Genomic DNA, 16,427 nt, shown 5'->3' with positions numbered 1-16,427 from the left:
CATTAAAAATTGGCTACGACCATCAGCTTAACTATTATGCAATATAATTGACAAGCTATAAAAAAAAGTAAGTGCAGCTTACTTTGCTACTTAGCTCCAGTTTTATAAGCAACTGCAGCTTATTAAAAATGACTGAGTTCACTAGAAATTGCAAAAGGATAACTAAATAAATTTCAATAGAAAAAACTATTAAAAAAATAGCTGCGTACTTTGTTAAGTAATAAATTTCTAGGTACTGCAGCTTAACTTTTATAACTGGATTCAGTTTATAGTAAGTGCTGAGTCAAGCAGCAAAATGTTTGCAACTAAATTGCAGCTAAAACCAATTTATGCCTTAAAAAAAATGTAAATAAAATTTGACTTTACCTTCAAGTGATTTAATACTTTTATTTAATGTATTTCTAGACTTTAGTTTAGAAAATTTGTTGCTATTTTACTAAAAAATTTGTTGTTTTGTTTACAAAAAACTGTTTAAATAACAATTTTAATTTACAAAAAATATTCAAGTGCTTTAATACTTTTATTTAATATATTTGTAAACTTAATTTACCTTATGAGTTCGCTAGAAAAATATTTACTATTTTACTTTGTAACTAAATTGCTGTAAAGCTTAAAAAAAATATACAAAAAAATTTAAATAAAATTTTAATTTACAAAAAGTGCAAGTGCAGCTAATTTTTAATACATTTATTTAATGTATTTCTTTCTTACTTTAGTTTATGAGCTCACTACAAATTTGTTTATTAATTTACTTAGCGCAATGCACACTAAACAGCAGTTAAGAAATATAATTTAATTTAATGTATTTCTAAACTTACTTTTACTTTTATGAGTTCACTAGAAATTTGTTTATTTTAATTGCAAATTTATAACATGTAAAGACAACTTCAATATTATTTGTCTAATTATAGTTTAGCATAAATTTTCTTTACAATTTATTTAGCTCAGCTAAACTCAACTATATATAAATTTGTTTAAACTACACAGCTACCAATTGTTGTTATTGCTCTGCTTCCGCTCAAAACTTCTTCAGCTTATTTAAAAATAGCCAGGTAAACAAAAATAATAAAGCACGACGACGACGAAAAAACATGAAAGGCAGCAAATTGAAAATTGAAATCGAAATTGAATTAATTAAGCAAATCAAAAATATATATATATATGGCTAACGCTTACGTAATGCGCCCACCTAAGGCATAAGAAAAATGTTTTAATAATAAACAAAAAGCAAATTCGCAAAGCTGCCAAAGTGTAACATACAAAAAAAAAGAAGAATTTCAAATTGTGAAGAGCTCACAAACGTGGGTTAAAGTCGAGTCTGCTGCCTAATCAGCTTAAGCTCAAGCCTGTGGCAGCAGCAACTCGAGCTGAGCTTGTTTAAAAATAGAAATTTGCTATACAATTATAGTTCTATCTTAAGCGCACTTTAAACCAGTCTTGAGCGTAGTCGAGTGCATCCATTGCTGGCTGGCTGCTGTTCCGCTTGGCAGGCAGTCAAGTATGGTATTTGATTTATTACGCATACGCCACGTGTGGTAGCCAACTAATTGCTGCGGCTAAAACTTTCTTTAGTTTGATTTTTAACACAAATCTTAAGCGCATTACTCAGTCTGTTGCAATTTTGTTGGCTAAGCTGCAGACAAAGTCAATACGTCAATGTAAAACTTGCAGTTGATAAAAGCTGTTGATGAATTTGTTGATGGCTTTGCAATTTGCTAATAAAGTAACGCGTTAAACTTGCTGACTGCATTGCCCAAGAGTTCAATACAGTTATTAACAAGATTATAAATTATTTATGTGCTAATCAAAACTTTATGCGAATTTTTTAATCAAAAATTGCAGCTTAAGCTGCTTTTATCACCAGCTTGAAAGCTAAAGTGTATCTATAAGTTGGGGAAGCATAGCTTAGTGTAATAATTTGCCTTTATTTGGATAATAGGGCACATATATTGTTGAAAACATTTTTTATGAGCATTTTGTAAGCAAAACTGCAATCTTATAACACTAAAGTGTATCTATAAGTCGGTTAAACTCAAGTTTGTGCAATAATTAGCCTTGAGTTTGATAATAGAGAATATCTATTGTTGAAAAACATTTTTTATGCGCATATTGTAAATAAAACTGCAGTTTAAGCCAATCTTATAACACTAAAGTGTATCTTTAAGTTGGTTAGGCACAGCTTTGTGTAATAATATGCCTTTAGTTCAATAATAGAGCGTATCTAGTGCTGACAAAACATTTTCTATGCGCATTTTGTAAACAAAAATGCAATCTTATAACACTAAAGTGTATCTATAAGTTGGGTAAGCTCAATTTAGTGAAAAGGCATAATTATAATATCAATTACGCTTACATTTAAAATTGTTTACATATTTTTTAGTTATGCGCTATGCTCTTTTATTTTTATAAAGTGTATAATATAGTCAGTCAAGCGCATTTTAAGTCAAGTTTTAATGCTAGAATTATGTTCTTAGCCAAGTATTTATTTTATGCAATGTTTTATTAGTTGTAGCTGCACTTTTGTTTAGCAAAGTGTATATGCTAGTCGCTCAATCCTCATTTTAAGCAACTTGTTGTCAATGCTTAGACGACAGACTCAATAGTTTCAACAGCTTTGGGTGCAAACATATTGACAAAGCTGTAACAGCTGTATAACTTGGCAAATGGCAGGGACAGGGGCGGGCAGAACAGAGTTTAATTTTTTTTCTTTTAGTTGCTGCTGCTAGTAAAACAAAAGGCAGCTTGAACAATTTTTTACAGTTAGCAGGCGCGCTGAAAGTTCATTCAACGCTTGCAGCTGCTGCCAGTTGCAACGTCTTCGGTCTTTTGTTCGTCTGACTGCTTCGTATGAAATTGTTTTTGTTTTTTTTTTATATTTTAGTTGCGCTTTTAGTTGGTCTGTGTGTCAGTAGAGCTTTTGGTATTAAAACAAAAATTCAGCTGTGTGTGTGTGTGTGTGTGTGTGGCAATGTGGCAAGCTGAAACTGAAACTGCGCTTCGCTTGCAACAAAGTGAAAGGAGTTTGAAGTTTTATGCGCATTTTTTTTTTGCAGCTGATTTCAAATCAATTTATAAATTTTGCAAATATTTATTAAAATATTTTGCAATTGCTTGACGTTTATAAATAAAACAATAATAATCTTTGTAGGCTCAGCTTCCTGTAAACGTGCGCAGCCAAACAAAAGTGAAAGGGAAACAAATTTGACTTTAAAAAAAAAATAATATTTAATAATAAGCCCAAGCTATAAATCAGCCACGCCCAGCCTGACTAACTATTACTTTTAGTTAATTTTCATTGATTGCGTGTCATTAAAATGTTTGTGTATGGAAAAGCGTTTTTAGTTGTTTTTTGTGCGCTGATGTTGGATGCACATGCAAAATGCATGTTGAACCTTTTTAGCGATAACGAAGCAGCAGCAGCAGCAGCAATCGCTGGTGAAAATGACTGCCAACAACACAAGTGAACAGCGCTTTTCACTTAACAAACAAACAAATAAACAAACAAATAAAAAAAAAACATAGCAAAACAACAACAACAACAGCTCAAAATCAAGCAAAGTTGCAACTGCAACTAATGCTGCTGCTGTTGGTGTTGCTGCTGCTGCTGTTGCTGCTGTGGCAATTGTATATGAAAACTACAACTAAGCACACATGTGTGTGTGCGTGTGTGTGTTACAATGCCCCCAAGTCATGCACATGCACATGCCAAAGCATTGCGCCACAAAAACCACAACAACAACTACTAAACACAGCAGCAGCAACAACAGCAATCACCTTAGCTTGGCAGCAGCAACTGCAAACTAAAATTCCAATTGCTCGTTAGATTGGAGCATTGGCTTTATAGTTATGACTATTTGTAGTTAGCAGAACTTAAGCTAGCAGCTTTTAGCTTATTAAATTCAATTTGTAATATCAATAAGTAATAATATTAAGCACTAACAAGTCTAATTCTAAGCTTAGAACATATCTCAACTCCTAATATTTTAAATAAATGCTAAACACATTTATAACTTTATTTAATTCCCAATAGAATATTATATTTAAAAACTGTTCATAATAGCTCATACTAAGCTTAGTCAGCTTAGGCTTCTTAATGATTTTTATTTATTATTAAATTTTAAATACGCATCTATATTAAATTCCCAATAATATAGTAATATAATAATAATAATCCCAATAATATAATTATAATAATTAATTTAATTCCCATAGTATCACTACTAAGCTTAGTCCAAACTCATTTAAAAAATTAAAAATTTTTGTACTCAACGCATTATTATATTTTATTTTAAATTAAATTTATTTAAAATTAAATACTGAAAATGTACTAGTCTCAATCAATTATCATATTTTATTCTATATTAAATTCTATTATTCTTACTCAAATATGTTAGCTTAACCAATTATTAATTCATTTACTTAACTCAATTTTATTTTATATATTTTTTTTATATTTGGAAAGTTGTACATTATTTAATATATAGAACATTTTACTAATCTAACCTGTTTTACTTTTTTTTTGTATTAAGCATAAATTGTAAGAAGGCTTCTTAATGATTTTTATATAATTTTTGATAATTAACACTCCCAATCTATAAGTTCATTAAATTTAAATAATTTTTAAATTTAATTTTAAATATTTTATGTAATGTTTTATTGTCGACTGTACATAGTTGACATTAAATAAGTAAAAAAATAATTAAAATATGGACTGAGTTTATTTATTTTTAAAAATGCTTTACTAACGTAACTTGTTCTACTATTTTTATGTTGATATGGAAAATCTATAAAACTTCATTCTAAATAAATTTTAATTGTATATTTGTTTAAGTTATGCAGCTGCCTTGCTCAACTTTCAATCGAACTATCCATTTATTGTCTTTCGTTATCTTAAGCAGCTTCATTCAGTATTCTATAATTCCATTTAATTCGAATATGTAATTATTTATACAAGCAGAGATATATATGAAGTGCGCTTTGTATCGTCATAAAATTCTATAGAAAATCTTGTTTGCTATACTCAAGAGCTTAATTATTATTTATACAACAAATGCTTACTGGGAAAACTTAAAGCCAAGAATCTGTACAGTGGGGAATAACCGCAAAGCTAAGCACACACATGTGTCTGTGTGTGTGTGTGTGTGTGTATTAGTGTGCGTGTGTGGCTGGTCAGTGACCAGTGCTGCAACTGCAACTTGCTGGTTGTTGTTTTAAATTTTAGTTGGCATTTGCATTTGCGCCTCTTTTATTGTTTACGGCGTGAAAGTGAAAACGCGCTTTTCTTTTAGTTGTAAAAAAAGAAAAGTAATGAAAAATTATTTGCGTTTGAAAGAGTAAAAACTCTGCACGTTTCCCGCTTCCCAATTTTGTTGTTTACCACACAAAGTTTTTGCCTTTATGGCAAAATAAATATTTACGCATAAACTTGTGTCGCTTGTTTACTTACAAATCAAATTCGCGAAATTCAAATTCAAAGGCGGCTATTTTGGTTTGCTTACCTGCAATGAGAGAGAAGAAGAAGAAATGCAAAATAAGTGTCGATATATATAAACAAATTGCGTTCTATGCATAAATCAAAAATAGACGAGAGACCAAAGAGGCGCCAACAGCAGCAGCAGCAAAAACAAACGAATTTTAAATTCAAGTCAAATGTGCAATGCTCAAAAACAAAACAAAAATTCAATGCTTAATTTTATTTAAAAATATACAGACTGTTGCTTAAAATAAAAATTTGACGCTTGACAACGTAAATTATACGCAGCAATAACTGTTAATCGAAAATATAATTTATAGCCAGTGCAGCATTTGTTTATTTATAAACAATAAATGTGCGACAGCAAATTCAAGCATAATAATGCTCTAGTTTATAAATTATTGATACACAAAGTTTCTTATATAGGTTTTGTTTAAGCAGCTGCGACAGCTGTTTATAACTAAATAAATAATAATAATTATTTTGGAAACTATAAAGCGCTAAATGGAGCAACAAGTGTGCAAACAAAGCTACAAGTGTTGCTTTTGCTTAAACAAATAAAGCAGTAAAGAAGTTTACTTTACAAATTTTTGACTTAAACCGTTTTAGCTTTATTTTAGCTTGCAGCCAAAAATAGCTTGAAATGCGCTGCCCTCTCTCCCTCTCTTTTGTTCTTACTGCTGTTCGCTTGCACTTTGAACTTAGCCTTGGACTTAAACAAAATGTCTTCGTCTTCTCAGCTAAATGTTGCGCCTTTTGTTATTTTATTTTATTTTGTGTGTGTGTGTTTTTGTTAATTAAATTAGCATTTTAGTTTACGCGCTTGTGCTCTTGTCCTTAACTGACGCTTTGGCTTTTGCATACCAAAACTGCGCCCATTTATTTCTTTTATTGTTTTTGTAATTAGAACGCAACAATGCAAATTTGCTGACGCTCTTGTTGTTGTTGATGTTGCTGTTGTTGCTGTTGTCGTCTAATGTAATCAAAGTCAAATGGCTCTACATATGTTAATGCCACAGTCGAATGCATTCAGCTGACTGACTGACTGACTGACACACACTTGGATACTTATGTACGTATCTCATAGATACATATGTATTTTAGCTATTTAGTTTGTGCATAAAATACCCGACGGACAACGCACTTGGCGACCTTCGCCGTGTACGTGCGACTCAAGGTTAACAATCAATAACAACAACAATAACAACAACAACAATAGCCAAGCAGCAAACCAATAACAAAGATAAAAGCGCATTAACTAGAGCAAGAGCTGCTTGCGCGCTGGATTGCATTAATACAAAAAACAGCAACAACAACAACAAATAAAACTTTGACTTGACGACCGTGTCCGGGAATTGCAGCTAAGTGGCCATATGCCCCCTTTGCTAACAGATTTAGGTCTGCAAGTCATGGCAACGCAGCAATTGAAATGCAGGCTGGGAACTTTATTAATTTATAATTAATTAGTGGCGCAGAGCTACGCATTTGTCCATGACACTGAACGCTCAGCGCTTGGGGCTTACAGCAGAAATAATGTTAAAGTTTCAGTAGTTGAAACTAACTCAGTTTATAGTGCAGCAATATTAAATATTATATTCAATCTGTTTTTAATAAGAAACCTTTACGCTCATTGCTTACGCTTTAAATCAGAAATAATGTTAAGGTTCAAACTAACTCAGTATGGAGTTTAGCAATATTAACTACTATATTCAATCTGCTTTTATTTACTTTTTAATATTTATGATTGTCAATTTTTCAAACAAAATAAATAATACAATATATTAAGTTCTTATTCTATTGCTTTAAACTTATTTTATTTTTATTTTTTGTCAATGCTTTTAACTTTTTTGTAGTTAATTTGTTTTTATTTATTTTTTAATATTTATTATGTTAATTTTTCCAAAAAAAATTAATTAATTAAATTAATACAATATAGAATACATTATATAGAATAAAAATAGAATAGGGTTAAGGAAACAGAGTAAAAACTTTCCTAAAGCTTTTAGCTCTTTTTTTAGTTTAAGATCCTTATTTTTAAAATTGTTTAGTTTTCTAACATTATTATATACATATTTATATTTATTTATATTTTTATATTTATTTATTCATTTAGCATTATTCAGCATTATTTTTATTTTTAGTTCTAGCACATTTTTTAAACATTTGTTTTAACTTTAGCATTTTTTAAAAATATTTTTAGCTTTATTAGTAACGAAACATTTTATTGTATTTACTTTAGTTGATGGCAAACTTTTTTTCTTGTTTAAATGTTTTTGTTTTTTAAGGCTTAACACCTTTATTTTTAAATTTGTTTAGCTCGTTTAATTTAAACATTAAATTAATCTGAAGAAAATATTTTTTTTATTGGGCTTAAGAACATTTTTGAAACATTTTTATTTTAGATTTATATTTTTTGTATTTTTTTGTAAGTTTTAGATTTATCTTTTTTAAATTTACTTTTAGCTGAATTAACTTTTTCTAAGTTTGTCGCGCCTGCAATTTATTTATTCCAACTCTATCTTTAATTTACTTAGCGCGCAACTTCTCATCTGCAACTTCAACTCTAATTGTTTTAAGGATCAGCTTTGCATCTTTCATTAGCTTACGTGTGCGCTCATTAAATCACCCCACTGAGACTTGAGACTATGTAATTTGTTGTTTAATGTGCCCGCTGGCAACTTTTCCTTTTGTAATTATTTCAAATTCCAACTTGCAGCTGAGAGTTGCCCAATTTCGAAATCCCCCACACTTGCAACTTTAACTTGCATTGTTTGTTAACTGCACAAACAAAAAAAAAGAAGTAAAGCCTAACCCAAAAATGCGCGCAGCTCCCCCCTCTAAGCGCCGCCTATGCTGCGTGCGACTTTGTGCTCGTAATTTTTGGTCGGGCTTCGTGACTTGTAAATAATAGCAAAGAAACCAAAAACATTAAAAAAAAAACTAACAACTAAAAAAACAGTACAACAAATGTGTTTTAATGACAGACACACACACACACACATAGGTGAGCTTAAACTGCGTGTTAATAGTTCTTTGGTGCGATCTTGATTGCCTGGGCATGGCTCTTGGACTACGCGCCCCCCTCACCGCCCAAACTTTTATAGCAATTGCGCTAGTTTATTTGTTATGCAACAACTATTACATATCTCTCTCTCTCTCTCTCTCTCACTCGCTCTTGCGCTCTCTTTGAGTTTAGCTTGCAGCTTTGCCAAATAGCAGCAAAAATTCCAAATTATTATTATTTACATCAGCTTTTTGCTTTTGCCTTGCAAAATTTAAATACAGTCGAGTCGAGTCTCTCCCCCTATTTCGTCAATGTGCCTACACCCTATTATGGCCCACATACTCGCATATGATCAGTTTCCCCTCTCCACCCCCCCTGCATATAATTTGCATACATAGCTAATTTGGCACAATTACTTATCGCGCTCTATACGCAAATGAAATTCTAATTAGAGCAACTTTTTGCATATTCAGTTTACGTCAAAACTAATTCCATTTGGAACAAGGCTTTATCTTTATCTATTTGTGAACTTTAAGCTAAACAACTAAACTGTCGCTAGTTGCAAATGATAATTAAAAACAGTTTAAGCTAAAGTTACTGTTTGAAATAAATTTGAAGTCAGCTTATATAAATGTACAAAGCGTATTTAAATTATTAATAGCAATTATACATATAGAAGTATTTAAATTTAATAAAAATAGCAGCAAAAAAATATTCATAAAATTTCCAAAAAATATTCCTAATTTTTTTTTAAATATTGCGTCACGTTTTTGCTTTTAAAAGTATTTTTAGTTAACATTTTAAAAATATTTTAGCGTCCCTTTAACTTGCTTCAAAAGCTGTACAGGAGTATGCGTAATATTTTGTTTTTAAATTTCAATAATTTTTATTTGTCAATTATAAAACTTGCTTAAATGTTAAAACGCATTACAAATTTCCAGCCAATCATAGCTAGAGCCCAAGCTCTTAAAACTTTGCTGCATGCGTATGCGTAATATATTTTTCCAACTATTTTATTTTTTAATCATTGCCATGCATAAAGCATTAAAAATTTCCAACCAATCTTAGCGCTTTGATATGTATCTATAACAAAAATTAATAACCATAGCAGCAGCCTAAGCCGTTGGGCTTTAACCCTTTTAGACAGTTCTGCATGCGTATGCGTAATTTTATACAGTTTGTATGTCTAGCAAGCGCCGCAGGCTTAAGTGCAGATTATTTTTTTGTATATTTTTTTTTGTCTTTTGCCAGCACAACAATTGGTTGCTATATATGAGACTATCAATGAGGTCAGAAGCGAGCCAAGTTGGTAACATAGCGTGCCCAACAGACAGACACACAAAATTTACAGATATTTCTTCTACCTGGCTAATTTCGTTTTGGAGTTTATTCACCTTTTGTTTAAAAGCTAATAAAACAAAAAGAAAAAAGACAAATATGAGGCAGCCAGCAAGTTGAGCTTATCACAATCCATCAACAAGACTCGAATTTACATTTGAAGAAAGAAAAATTTACAATGCTAAAAGCTTTTCAAACTAAAGTCTATATTTTTGTGTTTTGAAACAATGTGTATATGTTTGCTCTAAATAAGTAAACGCCATGACAGACAATTGTTTATTTTGTAACTATTTTTCTTGCTTAGTTATTGACTTTTTCTTTTTCGTAACAGCGCAGCAACTGCAACAACAATTACAATTATAAGCAAACAAACAATTTGTAGACAGAGAATGAAACGTGTCGCTGGCGGGGACAATCGATAACAATTGATAGGCGCACACGCAACTCTCTTGCCCATAAAACTGAAAACAAAGGCAGGAGGCAGAGCTAGAGGCAGCGGCAGCGGCAGAGCAGAAAATACCAAATGCAAACAATAAAAATTGTTTACATAATTCGGCCCGGGCCGATGTGACAAGATGCGTGCATATATATATATATATACATGCCACACATACTAGATAGCTTGCAGCCATACACTGCGCCAAAAAAAAGTTTGGCATAAATAGAAAATGTATTAAAGTATCCAATTATTTCTTATAAAGTTTGTGAGTTTAATACAATAATAAATTAATGATATATGCCAATTAAATTATATATAAACAAGCATTTATTTTAATATATTTCAATTGGCAGCTAACATACATTTATTATTTACATGTATCAATCTAATATTTGATTTTGAATTGTTTTATTTTTATACTTTTGAATAATTATTTCATAAGCTGAAACTACCAAATTATTTCTTATGAAGTTGTAGCACTTATTTTAATTTATTTTATGCATTATTTATTTTTATTAGCTTCATATATTTTTTTTTTTTATTTTATTGCCATACTTTGACTTTTATTTCGTAAGCTGCAATTTGTTTTGATTTGATTTCGCTAGTAGAAACTGAATTTGTTTTAATCAATATTAAAAATCTTTAAAAAATATATTTTGAATTAATTATATATTTTTAAGCAGACAAAATTCTACAAAAATATATATGCAAAATAATGCTTTAAATAAAAATTATTAAGCACTTCAATGATGTTAAACTGTGAGCTCAAAATATTTATAATATAAATTTAAATGCTGCCTTTGAAAGAATATTTTATAGAAATAAATAAAAATATAATAAAAATGTATTAAAATATATTAAATGTCAAGAACTTGAAAGTTTGAGTTATATAAAAATTGTTAACATTATCAAATGTGAAGACAAAATATTTAATATAAAAATGTTGTATGCTGCCTAATGAAAAAATATTTTATAGAAAAAAATAAATATATAATTAAAATGTATTTTATAAAACTTTAATTGTCAATAAATTGAAAGTTTGAGTTGTTGCTTTATATAAAATTTATTACAGACTTCGATGGAGTTGAAATGTGAGCTCAAAATATTTGTAAAAAATTTTGTATGATAGAATATTTTATAGAAAAAAATAAAAATTTATTTTATGCTTAATATTTTTATAAGTTTTATTTTAGTGCATATATAACTTTTGTAGCTTAGCATTTGTTTTAAAAACTAAAAGCGTTTTTTTTCGAGTGTTAAGCCATATGCTAGTGTATATTTATATAAATATGTTTGCCTAGGGCCCATTGATAGTCCAATTGGGCATCCATTTTGGCAACGTGCGTTGCCTGCACAAGTGACACACAAAAATGCCAAAAAGCCGAACCGAACTCACGATATCAGCAGAAATCAAAACAATATAAATTAAAATAAGTTGGCAGCAGCAAAGCTAAAGTGCCAAGTGTTATATAGAGAGACAGCTAGACAGACAGACATACATATATATGTATTAATGTGTGTGTGTGTGCATAGAGCAATGTAATGTAATGTAATTAGTGAGGGCTTGCAGCGCTTCAAATGTAATTTGCGCTTGTGAAATAAATATATGTGCAAGTGTGTGTGTGTGTGTGTGTGTGTGTCTAGGGCTGCGCGTCACACGTGACCCAGCCCTAAGACTTGCGCCTATAGCCGCCCAACAGCTGCTGGCGCATGCAAAGAAAATCGTTTAAAAAAAAACTGACCAAGTCATTAGGTTTCACTATACGACACGCTAATGAACCCGGATATATGCACATATGTCTAGTAGTTGACACGCTTAAACGTATTGAACTGGAATTTCAAATTTGATTTGAATTTCAATAGCATAGCAACTATTTCAACATATGTTTGGCTCAAAATATTGCAACAACATTTTAAAAGTAAAGCGCAAATTCTTGGCACTTAATGAGCCACGAACAGCAGCAGCAGCCACAGCGACAAATTGCCATAAACGCACTTAAATAAAAAAACACACACATACATATATACAAATTAGCAGCTAGAGAAAAAAAATAACAACTAAATAGACAAACAACAAATTTGTGTGTGTTTTGCTATTTAACGAGCTACGCAGCATTTGAAACTTTTTTTTGCCATATGCTACAATTGAGTGTATGTATGTGTGTGTGTGTGTATCTTTTTGTGTGGGTGTGGCTGCAAGTCAGTGGGTGGTTTGGGGCGTGTCGCTGCTGGGCTTGACATTTACCTTAGCATTGTACGTTGCTGTTGTTGCTGTTGTTGTTGCTCTGTTTTTGGTTGCTGCTGCTGCGGCAGCTGATGTGGATGGTGATGTGTTTGTGTTTGCTGATGATGTTGCACGCCAATTTTCCGGTTTCATATGTGTGCTGTTATGCGCTGCAGTCGGCGCAATTTGGTTGCAAGGAATATATTTATAAGTTAGCAGAATGCACCACCAACTAAGACAACACTTCAGATGTTGCCACAACGTTTTTTCAATTGCACTTTGCACACACACTCACACACGCACACACACTTTGTATTTGACACACACACACGCGCGCGTTGCTTTAAAGAAAACGCGTATACGCCTAGTGTAGCTGAAAGCGGCCTCTAGCGTTCAACATATGTTAGAGAATTTCTTTACAATGCAATTCTATATGCCCAAGCTGCTTTCAATTGTTGCTGCTGCTGCTGCTGCTGCCAAACATATGTTTTGCTTTCAAGTGTTTCAGAGCGAGAGAGAGCGAGAGTGCGAGCGCAGCAGAGCGAACGCAGTGTGAGAGCAACAGGCAGACAGGAGCTAAAACGCAGTTTAACAGTTTCAAAGGCTCGAGAAAGTTCTGTACGCTGCTCGTTTTGTTAATTTGTTGTTATTGCAACAAATTATATGCCACACATATATGTATCTATATAGTTATGTTTTGCGCTTGAGCTGTATAATGTATATTTGTATATTATATGTTTATGCTCACTTTGTTTTTTGGCTGCATATATATATTTGCTTATTAGCTCGTTTTATATATATTTCTCTCTTTTGTAATAAATTTTTGCTTGTTTTGTTTTAATTGAATTCTTTTGCTTTTTTATTTGGTTTTGTGCGTCTCCGCTATATGATGATTGAGGCTTTCGTACGCGGTCACTCTCGTTGAACGACTGACTTGACAATTTGGTGGCATGAAACTTGACTACGCGGCCGCCCCAATAAGCCCCAAGCAGCCAGCAGCAGCAGCAGCAGCAGCAGAGGCAGCAGCAGCAACAGCAGCAGAAAATTGAGTGCAAAAAGCTTAAAGCGCTCACACAAAAGCACGCTCAAAGTTTTGAGTGAGTGCAGCAACGCAGCTGGCGTTGGCGTTGGCGTCGACGTCAACAGCAGCAACAACAAAAACTTGATCCCATTCGAAAGTTTAATTATATTTGCGCCACCGCACACTAGTTGCTATGCCTGCTGCGCTGTTGTTGTTGTTGTTGTTATTGCTTTTGAATTTTCGAAACCGGCAATACAGCAGCGACGTCAGCGACGTCAGCGCTGGCAGCGCTGCTGATCAAGCCAGCCAAGCAGCGCTCTCAATTACTCCCGCGCTCTCGCGCTCGCGCTCTCTTACGTTTGTCGATTCTATGTGTGTTGTGTTTGGCACACAATTACGTCAGGTATGCTCACACACACACACACACAGGCGCACACAGTAGCTTTTGTTTTTTTTGTGCACTAAAAGTTTTCTTATACGAAATTCGTGCGCCGTTCTTTTTTCAATTCATGCGCGACCCAAAACAGAGACCTGCTGTCCGTTCCCCGCTGCAACCCCCCACGCTGTTAAAACACTTAAAGCTGCACCGGCAACAGTCGCGAAAATAAAAATTAAATTAATTAGAAATAAATGTTGTGCACACGCACACACACATACAAAGCGCTTACTCACTGCTCTGTCTGTGTGTTTGTATTTTTTTCATTTGCTTGTATGTGTATTTAATGCAATTCACTTTAAAGCGTATCGAAATGCCTGCCAACAACAAATAAATAAATAAATTAAAATACATTTATTTAATGCACACATTTTTGTCGCCTGCACCGAAATTGCTTTGCTGTTATTATTATTATAATTTGTTATTGTTTTTATGTGGCTTGTAGTGCAATAAATATTTGTTTTATATAAATTTATTTGATTTTTACATTTGCTGCGCTACAGCTCAATCTAGTTGCTGACTAACTAATAGCATATAATTTGCTATAATTAATAACAGAATTAAAGCTGTAAACACATGTTATTAAAATTCAAAGTCAATGACAATGACAAAAAGTTCTTGAACTGCTGCGCAAAGACTCAATTTGTTTTTAATTACAGCTTAATGTTTATATAGCTTGTAATTGTTGCAAGCAACAACAACAACAGCAACAATAAGCAATTGCCCTTAAAGCTAATGCTATTTATATATATTTATTTTTATCAGCCCAATAGACTGTATATATAATTTAATTTTTAAATGATTTCGATTGCCAGCTGTGTGCGTCTTATCAAATAGCAAAAACAAATAAACACCAAAATATAATAAAAAAATTTAAAAAAAACAAAATAAAAAGCTAACAGGATGCATTTACAGTTATGCATTATGCATGAGGCGGGGGAGAGCCGCTTGCTTATCGAAGTTTGTTGCCCCAAGTCTATGCCCTTGACAACTGTATATTTAATATATATACATGTGTGTATGTGTGTGTGTGTATGTGTGTGTGTGTGTGGTGTTAGCACTAATTGTAATTAGGCCGCTCTTGATGACGTTGCTGCATTTACAGACACGTGCCGCAAATGAAATGAGACAAGAGCACAAACAAAAAAATAACGTTGAAGTTGAAAGGCATTATCTATGGCCAGGCCAGATATCTACGAAAATAAATCTCGACAAATTGCTGCGAAGACGTAACTTCCGCTTCAAACGAGTCGTAACAAATTACAGCTAAAATTTATTAATAATTTGGTACAAATTAAAAATTTCCCAGGCCAAGCTAAACGAGTTGTAACGTTTATTAAAATATATTAACAATTTAAAAGTTTCCTATACAACTCTTAATATGATTTTTAAGCAAGTTGTAAGTTTGTTGTATTTTCTTTAAATTATAACCAAAAATCTTTGCTTGTGCTAAATGAATTTCGATTATTAGAATATATTAAAAATTAGTTTACAACTTAAAAGTTTCCCATACTAACTTCATTTAATTTTTAAGCAAGTTGTAAGTTTGTTTTATGTGCTTTAAATTTAAATTATATATACACATGCTCTAAGTGGATTTTGATTAAATTATTAAATGCATTAAAATATATAATTATTTTTTTAACAAATACAAAGCTACTCATGCAACTTCATTTGATTTGTAAGTTTGATTTACTTTCTCAACAAACTGTCTTTGCATATTCTAAATGGATTTCAATTATTTCCCAAGCAACTTCATTTGATTTTTAAGCGCGTTGTAAGTTTGTTTGATTTTCTTTAAATTATAACAAACTATCTTCGCATGTTCTAAATGGATTTTGATTATTTTTAACTTTGAATAAAAATAGTACAAACACTTGCTTGGAATAGCAACAAAGCCAGACAAACGCCAAAGCTTACAGTTGGATTCAAATCTAAGTGGGCGACGGGGGGAGGTGTTCATGTTTGGCTGCATGTGACTGGGGCGTTAGCTAATTTTATAAAAATTACGTTCTAAACTAAATGTAGAGCTTAAGTACACACACACACACATACACAACTGCAAAAGAACGCTGGCTATATACTTATTTTATTTTTTTTCTGTTCTTCTTGTCTGCGTGTGCTGGCGCAGAAAAAAATAAAAAGACCTTGCTTTCGATTTTCAAAAACACACATACGTACACACACACTCACATACTAATACACATACAGTCACACTCTGTAGCAGCAAACAAGAAACGTTTAAATTGCTATTTTATGCACTGAAATCTGACTATGAATACCAACAACCAAAATTGCAAATAAAAAAAAAAAAAATAAATAAATATTAAAGCAGCAGCAACAACAAAAACACAAGCAAATTCATTTATAATGTGTATCAATGCTTTTTAGCTGCTGCCGTCGCCATGCCACGCCTCTTGCCCTGCCAGCTGCCCACCAACAGCCCCCGCCATTTGATTTATCCCCTTGTGCTTAAAAGCGTAACCGCAGAC

At 32.1% G+C, this 16,427-nt stretch overlaps 1 protein-coding gene across 2 annotated transcripts in view; it reads right to left on the bottom strand.

Annotated features, from left to right (window-relative positions):
• Positions 1 to 16,427, bottom strand: part of LOC108596203 (terminal nucleotidyltransferase 5C) — a 50,807-nt gene that overhangs the window by 11,478 nt on the left and 22,902 nt on the right. Inside the window, exon 1 of one of the 2 annotated variants that reach the window (XM_017981719.2) lies at positions 12,500 to 12,516. The exons of the other annotated variant lie outside the window; for it this stretch is intronic. The gene's annotated coding sequence lies outside the window, so the exon portion shown is untranslated. Of the gene's footprint in view, positions 1 to 12,499; positions 12,517 to 16,427 lie in introns of those variants that run through there. 2 annotated transcript variants of the gene reach the window in all.

Source organism: Drosophila busckii, chromosome 2R (assembly GCF_011750605.1).
Source record: "Drosophila busckii strain San Diego stock center, stock number 13000-0081.31 chromosome 2R, ASM1175060v1, whole genome shotgun sequence".
Taxonomy (NCBI): domain Eukaryota; kingdom Metazoa; phylum Arthropoda; class Insecta; order Diptera; family Drosophilidae; genus Drosophila; species Drosophila busckii.
This window is presented reverse-complemented; position numbering and strand designations above follow the sequence as displayed.